This window comes from Lingula anatina, chromosome 1, assembly GCF_051362555.1.
Source record: "Lingula anatina isolate TDL-2025a chromosome 1, LinAna3.0, whole genome shotgun sequence".
Lineage (NCBI taxonomy): Eukaryota > Metazoa > Brachiopoda > Lingulata > Lingulida > Lingulidae > Lingula > Lingula anatina.
This window is the reverse complement of record NC_141767.1, coordinates 1,868,280-1,881,814: the sequence shown is the minus strand read 5'-3', so window position 1 is coordinate 1,881,814 and position 13,535 is coordinate 1,868,280. Positions and strand designations below refer to the sequence as shown.

Here is a 13,535-nt window from a genome sequence, read left to right as displayed (position 1 = left end):
ATATCTTGAGAAAAAATTTCATCAGGCTGCTTTTCCAACTTAAACTGCATTTTACTCATAAGAATCATTCCTTTGAGGATAGTAACACAGTTTTTCTTTCATATATACTGTTTTACAGAGGCATTGCACGAGATAAGATTTTGGACAATTTTAATGCAACATATTAAAAAACAATGCCACCATTTTAAAATTTTGTGATGTTAGTAATGAACTTTACACACTGCGCGTGAGCATATATCACAAAAGTTTCAATGGTGAAGACCAAAAGTGCATAAATGCTGGCTGGGTACATGTCAGCACATTGATTCTTACATTAGACAACTTTTAATGTATAGGTACCCAGTATGGTGGACATAACAGTTCATAGTTCGGCCATTCTCAAAGCTGAGAGGCCAGTATTTTCAGAGTTACTTGCATTTCTCAACGGAAAACAATGGGACAGACTGCCATCACTTATCGCGCCGAACATAACCATGACATTACCAAGGACAGAGTAAAACACAAAAATGTTCCAAACACACTTGGGTGTCGGGGGGGCGGCTGTGCCTAGTATGTTGGGTTCCTTACATGTAACATTGGCAGCTGCAGTGGGACACATGCTAATTAACGACTGCTCTCTCCCCGTGGGGAGCTGAACATTGGTCAATCCACACAAATCTACGATCTTCTTAAAATTTGCATCGCTTGCGTCGAAAGCTACAGAATTCATAACGCTTAATTCGTGAAATATGTAGGACCCGTCCGCATTTTTCTTTAGCCCAATTATGTACTGTTTCCCCTCGGATATTTCATTCCTGGAACACGTATGTCGTGGGCTGACCCTATCAATGGTAATATTTTCAGGAAAATCCCCTTGCTCCGAGTTTTTGTAGATACAGAAGACGCGAAATATTGCGTTGGTTTTCTGGGGCGTCTCGGGGTATTGCGACGTATCATTCAGTTCGTAATGTCGGACGTCTTCCCCATAGACAACGATGTCTGCCTTGGAAAGGACCTCCGTCATGTCCCAGGTTCGGGGAACGCCCACTACGGAACACGAGTCTGAGCACTGGAGAACAGCACACAACAAGACGACCAGGATATGTAACACTAATGACGCCATCTTAATTAATTTTTCTCGTTTACTTCTTCACGAGCCTCGGCGCTGCCTTGATGTCAGACCTTTACATGCTCAGGTGTAATATAATGTCTATTTATCGATCCTTACCCCATAGGTGAGAGTGTATGCGACTTGAAGCTTAAGGCATTTCTGTCAGTTGTGATCCAAGGGTCCTGTTGGTTGTCATAGACGCCCTTCGACCTTTTCACCTTACCTTACCTTACCTTGACAGCCTCGTTGTAGGTCGGTCGTGTACCTCTGGTAAATTTAATTTTAAATTGCCTTTTTTTATTAGAATCAGGGATAAGCCGGCCGTGTGTCTCCAGAAACTTTATGCTAATTACCTTTGATCAGCCGAGGACCGGCTTGGAGGACAGTTAAGGTGATAACGATCAGGGGTACGCCGGGCGCGTGCCTCCGGCAAACTGATCGTTCTTACCTTTGATCATCTAAGGTGATTACAGTCAGGGGTACCCCGGTCGCGAGCCAATGTTTGGAGTCAAGTATGCTGAATATAAAAAAGCAAGTATTCTCTAAGGTTATCCATCACTCTAACCATGCCTGGAAAGCAAGATGGATCGAGTATTCTCATCTTAGCTAGGAGACACATCAGGCGGTTGCAGGACGACCATTTGCGAACCCCAGGTGAACATACGTTACTGTCACAAACGCAAAACTTTCAACTGTGAAACGTTTTACTCATTTTGAAAATTCAATCATCGCTAGTTTTGGTCTTTGATTTATCTCCTACATGTATAACATATAAAATTATGATAATCTTCTATATAGAATCATAAGCCGTACCAAATCCCAAATGGCACCGTTCGCCCTCTAAAAATATACCAAAAATGTTTGGGCTCTCCAGCGGGCCCCGGACCCCACGCCAAGTGGGGAGGCGCGACTCCCCCCCCCCCCCCCCCCCCTTCAAATAATATAATCCTGGATTCGCCCCTACCGACAGTAAAATAAACATAAAATAAATTATTTTCCCCTCGTGCTCCAAATATTGTATATCAGAAATGTCAAACTATCATGGAATTCACAATATATTTTTCAGTCAGCAAAAGAAAACATTGTTTTCTCTTGCACCAAGTAGCCAAAAGACAATTTTTTAGGGAACAGTATTAGTCTATGACGCAAAGCCCCTTAAAATATATAAAAAAGCATCCTTACGTCATGTCAAATTTACTGAACCACTACAAAATATATTGGAATGCGGTATAAAAATTAAAATTAAATGACCCGGAACGTCATGTTGCCATTTAGGGCTCTTTGCTTAATAAAATGGACTTAAATTTTATTTCAATTTAATTTTTATTTAAATTGAGACAGTTTCTGTTCTATACACATATACGCTTTAAAAAATTGAATTCATTCAACTTTATTTTATGACACTTCAGCATGTGAAATGCACCTCTATATTGGGTTTGGGTGTTTAAATCATGAAGAGGGTGTGCGCTTTTGGAGTTACACGCGACTCAAGAGGCCCAACATTTCATACTTTAAGGAAGGTGACCTTCACCTCTCGGCATTGGGATATTTTTACCTGAACAGATCCCTTCAGGAAACCCTTGTCTCTTCGTGCTCTCAATTTTGATGATAATTTTCAGGGTCACCAAATGTATAAAAAAGCAAGACCAACTCTCAAGCGGGCATACTAGTTGATTGGAACATATTGTAAACCTTTTCTGAGATAAGTGGGTGGTCCTGAAAAGGACCGTTAATAGGTAGTAGATGAGTCTTCTTTGAACGGAAGCAACTTTCGGAGGCGCCTTGATACCACTGCCGGTGCTCTTTTAGCTCTGATGCTGGTGCGGTGTAGGAGCCAGGTCGTAGTGCCACACACTGTACTATCTTCCAGGGTCGTAGTGTCGCAGACCTTTCACATGGGCTGACTCACAAATCTGAAAAGACCCCGCCCCCTAAACGCAAGCAACACGATCAAGGAACTGCTGAGAGATAACCCCTTCACCTATTAGTATTACTTAAAACCGATACCTGGTCAGAAATATAATGTGCCAATCACTATAAAAACTGGTCGAAGCGCCGCACTGGGCCATCTTCCAGGGTCGTAGTGTCGCAGATCTTTCACATGGGCTGAATCACAAATCATAATTCTTTACGAGTTCATTTTTATTGCTTTCGGACTTTAACCTGTTTATTTATTTATTTATTTATTTATTTATTGGAAACTGCTAGGGTAACCCACCACGTAGCAGAAGAAACTACGGAGCCCCGCAGGGGTCACATTTTAGAAATCTCTTACGCGTATTTTTATTGAAACTGCTTGGGTACTTATTTATTTATTTTGGAAACTGCTAGGGTAACCCACCGCGTAGCAGAAGAAAAACTCTCTTTACGCGTTTTTGTTATTGAAAAAGCTGCTAGGGTAACCCACCACGTAGCAGAAGAAAAAATTCTTTACGTGTTTATTTTTATTTATTAATTTATTTTGTAAACTGCTAGGGTAACCCACCGCGTAGCAGAAGAAAAAATTCTTTACGTGTTTATTTTTATTTATTTATTTTTATTGAAACTGCTAGGGTACTTATTTATTTATTTTGGAAACTGCTAGGGTAACCCACCACGTAGCAGAAGAAAAAAAAATACTTTACGTGTTTATTTATTTATTTATTTTTATAGAATCTGCTAGGGTACTTATTTATTTATTTTGGAAACTGCTAGGGTAACTCACCACGTAGCAGAAGAAAAAAATTCTTAACGTGTTTATTTATTAATTTATTTATTAATTTATTTATTTATTTATTTATTTTGGAAACTGCTAGGGTAACCCACCGCGTAGCAGAAGAAAAACTCTCTTTACGCGTTTTTGTTATTGAAACTACTAGGGAAACCCACCACGTAGAAGGAAAAATCTCTGAATGTCATCGGCATTATTGCGACGGTTTTCGCGAGGAATCTCGTTTCTGTTACGCTTGTACTTGGTATTTTGAACTCGCTTTACGTCTCGTGGCGCGTTTTCAGGATCTTCGAATTCCTTCACCAACTGCGAATTAAATTTCCTGACTGAAGCATCCGACACGACTTCCTCATCGCGTTCTTTAAGATGTTTTGGAGTTGCCATGAACAGAAGCCATTTGCAGCCAAAATCCTACATACTCAACTATTGCCACAGAATCAGACAAGGGGCTTCTTTCTTTCAGGGAATCGGGCACTTTTTCAAGCCAGGTTATTCTTCTCTTAAAGGCACTTTGTCTTTTTAAAGTGGAGTAATGATGTTTTAGTGTGAGGATTTCACTTTGTAATGGTTGAGGGACTAACGGTGTCCAGGCTTTACGAACGAGAGTTCCATAACTCCCTTTTTTCTCAATGACGAATTTTAAACTTCTCTCTGTATGAACATAATGACACGATTTTGTAGAGGAACACTTGCTATCCCATACCCCACAGTCATCCGTAAACTGACTCTTTTTCCCTTTTTCATGTCGTTTTCGATTGTCACTGTTGTCTACAACAAAATAGACGTTTTCTTTTATTCCACGCGGTATACTGGATTCGACTTTCGGTGGGTTGCAAACTATACTAACAGCGTTTCTGGAGCTTGAAATCTAGTAATGCTTATTCCAAGCATTTCTGGCAAGTCGCTTTCCCCTTCGGAGTTTGAATCGGGAGTAAAAACAAAATCGCCGTTTTCGTCGTCAGAAATATCTATGATGGCGTCAGTGGGTGCCAACTCGGTCACTGGGAGGCACATGGTGATGTAGGATGCGTCTTTACGTGACCGCTTCTGAGGTGGTGTTTCAGGATTCTCACGATCGTGCACTGGGGAACTGTCCTTATCTGAACACTCAATAAGCGGAGCGAAATGGTCCGGAGTCCAAGTACCAGTACCCTCGCCGGTACCATAGAGACGGGACCACATAACTACTACTGGGGTCACACGATTGTTAAACGGTAGCCTTGGCTCAAAGGTTTGGCCAAGGCATCCAAAGGCTGGATCGAGTAATCCGTTCATATGAGGATAGACAGATATTATTGGGCGACCAACAACAGAAGAAAGAGCGTGAATTGTCCAGCCAGTGGATTCGTTCCCTTTGACACAATCCATTCGCGCATCATTGAAATCAGCATTCAGGGCCTCCCAGTAATTGTCAGTGTGCTGCAGCTTATAGAACCCTTCATTTTCAGACATTTCCACGCTGCAACGGACACGAAGCTCATTTGCCAATCTCTCGGAACCACAAAGAGCAACAGAAACAGAATGGAACAAACTGCCGTTACCAGAGACGCGGATTGGTTTTCTACCTTTTGGGACGCCCCTACATAACACCAAGATGTCCACTGCAGTAGAATCTACAGTAAGGCCTTCACCAGCAGAGAAATGGTGAAGGTTGCCTTGAAAATGAGTTGTACTTACCCCAAAAATCTTCATGAAAATGCCTTCTTGTCGTGCTGCTTCTTCAAGGTTATCTGGGACAACACCTTTAAGACGCAGCAGGGCTTGGTGAAAGTCATAATCTCCACCTGGGGTTGAATTACAACTTTTGCACCAATACCCTAGCTTACTTTGCCCCAAAGCCTTGAAATCTGTCTCTGTTAACCCCTGGCATTCTTTATGAAACCAGAAATTACAGGACTGGCAGAATATGGACAAAGTGTAGGCAGTGTCCTTCCTGCAATCGCCACATGGATATCTCTTAGGCATCTTTGCGGTAAAGATTTCGAATCGCGTGTTCGTCGAATCGCTCGGTTCAATGTATGTTCAGGGAGCCAAAGCTATGAATGAAGACAGGTACTGGATTGAGCGTGGCTTTTATAGGATTTTCAGACAATGCCATACGTAATGAAACAAGATTACATTAAGCGTGGGCAATCATCTTACCTGTCTATGCATAATCAAAGGCATTTAAGAAGAAATTGACAGGGGACACCTACTCTATACCCATGGCAACTGATCTTATCAGTAGCGTCACGCGTCAGCACAGGGGCAATCAACTTACCTGTCCATGCATAATCAAAGGTATTTTAAAAGAAGTTAACAAGGGACACCTACTCTATACCCATGACAACTGATCATATCAGTAGTGTCCCGCGTCAGCACAGGCTAGTTCGTTTTGACACGTGGGATAAACAAGGCATACTTCAGAACAACAATTACACTTATTAAAATAAACTCAAAATGCAAACGATATGTAAACGTCACCAAAGGGATTTAAGTATAGAATAATTAAAAGTAGGGACTGTTTAGAACAATATATTTTATCATTTCCTAAAAAGCAGAGTCCATTTGTAAATATAAATCATGGAAACTGCCAATTACATCTTATAAATTGTTATATTTTACATCTGATTTTGATTCTGATTGAAATAACCGCATTCAGTGCACTAATGTAGCTTTTACGCATACACAGCCCGTTCTCCGCACGCTCAGCTGTCAACTTGAACGTTTTTTGAATATAAAAGAAACCTAGCTATAACGATTTTTATTACTATATACTTACGAGCTTTTTTTACTTTTTGCATTTTGGAAGGCTAGTATACATCGTTTTACGTGGTTTTCAATGTAACAAAGGTGACAACCGAGTCTGGTTCTCCGTTTTGAAAACGTCTACAGGCCTGCGTCCATGACCTCTATCTGGGCCCTATATATACTTTATTTTTCCTAGTAAAGCACCATCTTACGTTAAATTTCTATATATCAGCTGTTAGTGCGCCATGTCACATGACCTTGTGGTCACTCTTTATAATACGAACACTAATCAGTCACGTGATTATGGGTGTGTGTGTGTGTGTGTGTGTGTGTGGTATTGAGATATATAGAGAATTCAGTACATATGCAGCAACCATACCGGTCGGTCACCCTAGATAGCATATAATGTAAGTAATAGTAAAATGTATTTCTTTTTATTTAACGTATATACTGTAATTTGTTTATATTAGTTTTTATGAGTTTACTGTTTACCGCATACTTATGTCATTTTTTTTTATTTTTTTTAGATTTGTACAAGAGTCCAACGTACACAACGGACAAACGAGATAAGGTGTTCATTGTGATAACGAAACTGTAACAAATCGTGCTATCTATAAGACAATAAAAGATTCAGTGATTTTATGCGTAACGTCGTCTACAATATCAGCTGATTTCCCAACTATTTCATATGAGAGGAAGCTTGTGGACGATAGTGGACGGCTGTGGACGGTGGCACCTGCGGCTTACACTCGAGGTGTTATACCGAGTTGTTCTGGTAGGGGCACGGGTGACAATACAACCATAGACATAATATTGTGTCCATGATACAACCGATAATGAGGTTTTGTTTTGGAAAAGCCGAGTCAAATCACCACCAGGCTTATCAGTGCAGCCAGGCGCGTTTTGGGACCTTACAAGTTTTAGTGGCGTCAAGGTGAAAAATAATAATTATTTATTTTATTTCTCTCTCTCTCTCTTTTTTTTTTTTTTTTTTTTTTGGGGGGGGGGGGGGGGTAAAAGGACAGGCGTTTTAATAGGCAAATTTGGTAAAAAATAATTTTTGATGAAAAATTGGAGTTATGAGTATTATATTTAGGTCAGTAAATCCACCAATTTCGGATTAACGCAGACAAAGTTTAACTATATCAAATAATCCTGGATCCACCCCCTTTACACCTGTATTGAATAGGCTTGCGTTAATCTTAAATGTTTTGATTATTAAACGTTTTTTTATGGCAGAAATTGATGCCTTACAAACACTTTTAGTACTGCCATTTCAAATGGAATATGGTTAACTTGCGTGCTGATAGTTCACTGCCATGGTAGGCTTGATGGAAGAGCCAGAATCGCAGTCCGTCAAAACAAGGAGTGATACATAAGATCTCAAAAGTTGTGCTAAATGTTAATTATAAGAAAGATTGAGAATTATCCCAACCCCAAACAACCAAAAGTTGAATAACTTTACATTATATAAAAGGGATGGATGATATACTTTGTTCTACATGTATACATGTAGATCTATGTATAAAGCTGGGGAAGCAATCACCATCATTAACTAAGAACAGCAATGCACCTCTCATTGCCAAGGAAATGTCCAAGGTCTGGACCTCCAAGAACAATTTTCTCCCTTTCATTAGAACATTCCCAACAGAAATATGTTGGATAATTACCAAACAAGCTTTGTCCTTTCTTTACATCACAAAAGTCCATTCTTTCTTTCTTTCTGAATAAAAAAGCTTAATTTCTCATTATTACTGGTCTACTGGATTTGACGTCTCTCCCATGGCATATTATTCACTGGGAAAAATCTGAAGTCCATCGTAATGTTATGTATCATTTCAACTTAACTGGGCTTAACTTATAAGTAACAACCCCAAGAAAATAACTTTGATAACAACAAAACATCTTTGTAAATATTTGCATCAAACGTTAACCAGTTGAGTGTACAACTATACCAAAAATAAATAAATAAATAAATAAATAAATAAATAAACTAGAGGATCAGAGAGGCGATACCGCCTCCGAATATTGTACCACCAGCTGGAGCAAGCGCATTCGTATAGACCCCCACATACACAAAATAAGGGACACAGCCACCAGTCTTGTGCTTGACAAGCTGTAAACATGCAATCAACAAGAATTTTCAATATATGCAAAAAATATATGAAACTAAAAATGGTACAATCAAATTTAAGTTCATCGTAAGGTAGGTGAAAGGTCATTTTCAAGGTCACAGTAAATTGCCAGTATATGACTTCCTATTCAAGTTCAATAGTAACTATGGACCTATCTCTGCCAGGTTTGGAGATAAAAGAGAAAGAAATTTGCAGAGTTTAGTTCATGATAATAAGTAGGTCAAAGGTAAATTTCAAGGTCACATTTAGATTGCCAGTATATGACTTCCTATTCAAGTTCAATAGAAACTATGGACCTATCTCTGCCAGTTTTGGAGATAAAAGGGAAGCAAAATTTGCAAAGTTCAGTTCATAGTGAAAAGTAGGTCAAAGGTCAATTTTAAGGTCACATTTAGATTGCCAGTATATGACTTCCCATTCAATTTCAATAGTAACTATGGACCTATCTCTGCCAGTTTTGGAGATAAAAGGGAAGCAAAATTTGCAAAGTTCAGTTCATGGTGGAAAGTGGGTCAAAGGTCAATTTCAAGGTCACACTTGGATTGCCAGTATATGACTTCCTATTCAAGTTCAACAGTAACCATGGACCAATCTGTGCCAGTTTTGGAGATAAAAGGGAAGCAAAATTTGCAATGTTCAGTTCATGGTGAAAAGTAGGTCAAAGGTCAATTTTAAGGTCATATTTAGATTGCCAGTATATGACTTCCTATTCAAGTTCAACAGTAACCATGGACCAATCTGTGCCAGTTTTGGAGATAAAAGGGAAGCAAAATTTGCAAAGTTCAGTTCATGGTGAAAAGTAGGTCAAAGGTCAATTTTAAGGTCATATTTAGATTGCCAGTATATGACTTCCTATTCAAGTTCAACAGTAACTATGGACCTATCTCTGCCAGTTTTGGAGATAAAAGGGAAGCAAAATTTGCAATGTTCAGTTCATGGTGAAAAGTAGGTCAAAGGTCAATTTCAAGGTCACAGTAAGATTGCCACTATATGACTTCCTATTCAAGTTCAACAGTAACTATGGACCTATCTCTGCCAGTTTTGGAGATATAAGGGACTAAATGTTATAATTTTGGAGTTACCATAATGTGCCATAAATTTCCTACAAAAAAGATTAATTAAAATAAAGAAAACATCATTTTGGTCAAAATTCTTAAAATAGGAGGTGCTCTGAAGTTCCAGAAGTTCAAATTTGATGAAATAATGTCATTTTTGACCACAAGTTGTCTGCTTTGCCAAGCCTTATGTATTATTTTTCCAGAGTTCAAAATTTATTATCCATTACCGTACTGCACATTTTGCTTTCACCACCAATATGTACTTTTTGATACAGCGTAACTTGAAAACCATATGGAATACAAACAAGGCAGCAAAGCTGTCAAATGTACAGACAAAAAACAGAAATTAAAGATGCAAAATAGGTCATTTTGTCAATTTTGATGCAATAATAAATAATGCTTATAATAGCACTGTCAGTCAACACTGAATTCTAATCATGCACAACAGGTACCATGGTCAATAACAGGAGCGAACCCAGAGATATTTTCTGATAGTATTCCAAAGTATCTATGTTGATCCATCCCCCATTTTTATGGTCTTCCAACAGAAAAAAAAATAGATACCAGTCAATATAAACTTAATAACCTGACTGTCTTCCGGAAGACCCAGAAGATGGTCTCAATCCACCCCTTCAATAAGATTACAGTTTCAGGACCATGAGAGTTCAAATTCACATGATGAAAGTCTCAATTTTTGAAAAATGATGACAGTGCATAAAATAATATTACATAATGTTTAAAGACATAAAAAACAATACAACTGCTTATGTGGAAATACAGACAAGACAGCACGGTTCTGAAATGTTTTTTTTTCCCATTTTTAACAATTTTTTAACATAAACAAAATTAACAGTTTACTGCCATTTTTATATGATCAACTAAGAAAATTGATGAGATGGGAAAAATATCAATAGAACAGTGTTAAATGTCCAATTTCCTCCATTCTGAGATTCTGAACATAGTGAATGATTAAATCTGACAAACTGCAATGATATGAGTTTATTTCCATTTTTGACACATTTTTACGCAATACATGATAACAAGTTTACCATCATTTTTACTAAATCAACTAACAATTGTTGTAAAGATGCAGGAAATGTCAAACAAACGCTTTTACGTATCTAAGGCTCTGTTCTCACAACTTTTAGATCGATCTATCACCGCGGGGAGTCTCACTAGATTACTGTCAGATAATCCCCCTTAAGTGTCCGTCCCCGCCTACTACAAGCTTTAAGGGGTAATTAACTTTCGTGTCCGCCGGGCTGACAGCTATTTAGCGTGAACCCCCAGGGAGTTAGGTCGATCCAATGTAGGTCGATCTAATCTATGAGAATGGGGTGTTATTAGTTTAATAATGAGACTGTTAACATGCCTAAGAAATGAATCCGAGGAAATGTGAAAAAACAGAATACCTTCTAAAATATTGGCACGATTATGCTGGTTTACGAACTCAACATGCATTTTAGCAAAACTGACCACTCCTATGACTTTCATGACAATTGGCCCATCTGTTTTTCTTATATTGTGTTTACAGTGTTGCATATATGCTGAAAAGTATAAAAAACAGCATAACTACTAAAATAACAAGTTTACCATCATTTTTACATAATCAACTAACAATGTTGTAAAGATGCAGGAAATGTCAAACAAACACTTTTACGAATCTTATTAGTTAAATAATGAGACTGTTAACATGCCTAAGAATTGAATCTGAGGAAATGTGAAAAAACAGCACAACTTATAAAATAATGGCCCGATTATGCTGATTTTCAAACTTGACCTGCGTTTTAGTAAGATTGATTACTCCTGTGAGTGTCATGACAACAGGTCTATCGGTTTTCCTTGAAATGTGTTAACAGTGTTGCACATATGCTGAAAAGTGAAAAAAACAGCATAACTACTAAAATAGTGGCCCGATCATGACGATTTTCGAACTTGACCTGCGTTTTAGTAAGTTTGATTACCCCTATGAGTTTCATGACAACAGGCCTACCGGTTTTTATTGAAATGTGTTAACGATGTTGCATATATGCTGAAAAGTGAAAAAATAGCATAACTTCTACAATAATGGCCCGATCATGCTTATTTTCGAACTTAACCTGCATTTTATGGATACTCATCAGCTCTGTAAATATAAAGCCAAAAAGTAAAACTGTCTTCCACTTACGGTGTTAACGCTGAAAGTGCACAGCGACGGTGACGGCAACATGATCGACTAATTACAAAATAAACTAATTATGTTGTAAAGATGCAGGAAATGTCAACCAAACACTTTTACTTGTCTTATTAGTTAAATAATGAGACTGTTAACATGCCTAAGAATTGAATCTGAGGAAATGTGAAACAGGACAGCACTGTTCTGACATGGGTTTATTTCCATTTTTAACAATTTTTTAACATATAACAAAATTAACAATTTACTGCCATTTATATATAATCAACTAAGAAAATTGATGAGATGGGAAAAATATTAATAGAATAGTGTTAAATGTCCAATTTCTTCCATTCTGAGTTTCTAAACATACTGAATAATTGAATCTGACAAACTGCAATGATATGAGTTTATTTCCATTTTTGACACTTTATTACACAATACACCATAACAAGTTTACCATCATTTTTACGAAATCAACTAACAATGTTGTAAAGATGCAGAAAATGTCAAACAAACACTTTTACATTTCTTATTAATTAAATAATGAAACTGTTACCATGCCTAAGAACTGAATCTAAGGAAATGTGAAAAAACAGCATAACTTCTAAAAAAATGGCCCAATTATGCTAATTTTCAAACTCAACCTGCATTTTAGTAAGATTGACCACTCCTGTGAGTTTAAATGACAATTGGCCTATCTGTTTTTCTTATATTGTGTTAACAGTGTTGCATATATGCTAAAAAGTGAAAAAACAGCATAACTACTAAAATAGTGGCCCGATCATGCCGATTTTCGAACTTGACCTGCGTTTTAGTAAGATTGATTGCTCCTGGGAGTTTCATGACAACAGGCCTATCGGTTTTCCTTGAAATGTGTTAACAGTGTTGTATATATGCTGAAAAGTGAAAAAACAGCATAACTTCTACAATAATGGCTCGATCATGCTGATTTTCGAACTTGACCTGCGTTTTATGAATATTCATCAGCTCTATAAATATAAAGCCAAAAAGTAAAACGGTCTTCCACTTATCGTGTTAACGCTGAAAGTGCACGGCGACGGCATCGGCGACGGCATCGGCATCGGCGACGACAGCGACGACAGACGCAGGTGATGGCAATATGTACAGACACATCTGTGTCTGTACATAAAAACGGAGACCACCTTCAGTGTTGGGCTTTACATGCTCTACAAAATGCAAAAAAGAATGGGTCTCTAGCATTAACGGTTCCCGAATTAGAGACAGTTTTCAGTTTCGGTACTTTATGGCCGCTACTCCCGTGAAAATGCACCGATTGACCCCAAATTCACGGAGATGAAAGATGACCCGAAGGGTAACACTTTCCAATAATATTATTGGTTAAGTCTGTGTAGTGTCTGAAAAACAGGGCAAAAAAAATTTTTTTTCGTAAAAAATTTCATTTTTTTGAAAATTTTGGCCCGTTTGACCTTGAAATAAAGGTCAAAGGTCAAATCCAAGGGCATATTTGAAATCTACACATATGACTTTTGGAAAGCTATCTCTACAAATTTTTCCCATAACTCCTTCCGTAGGGTAGATAATTAGCATTTAATTTTGCTATTTTTAGACAAGGGTGCATTGCAATGAGTGCCACACCTAGACCCCAATACCGACAAAGCCCAAATTTTACGTGGAA

The 13,535-nt window shown here is 38.0% G+C and overlaps 1 pseudogene; it reads right to left on the bottom strand.

Moving 5' to 3' along the window:
• Positions 1–2,026: 2,026 nt before the first annotated feature.
• LOC147763831 (uncharacterized) lies at positions 2,027–5,822 on the bottom strand (annotated as a pseudogene).
• Positions 5,823–13,535: the final 7,713 nt, after the last annotated feature.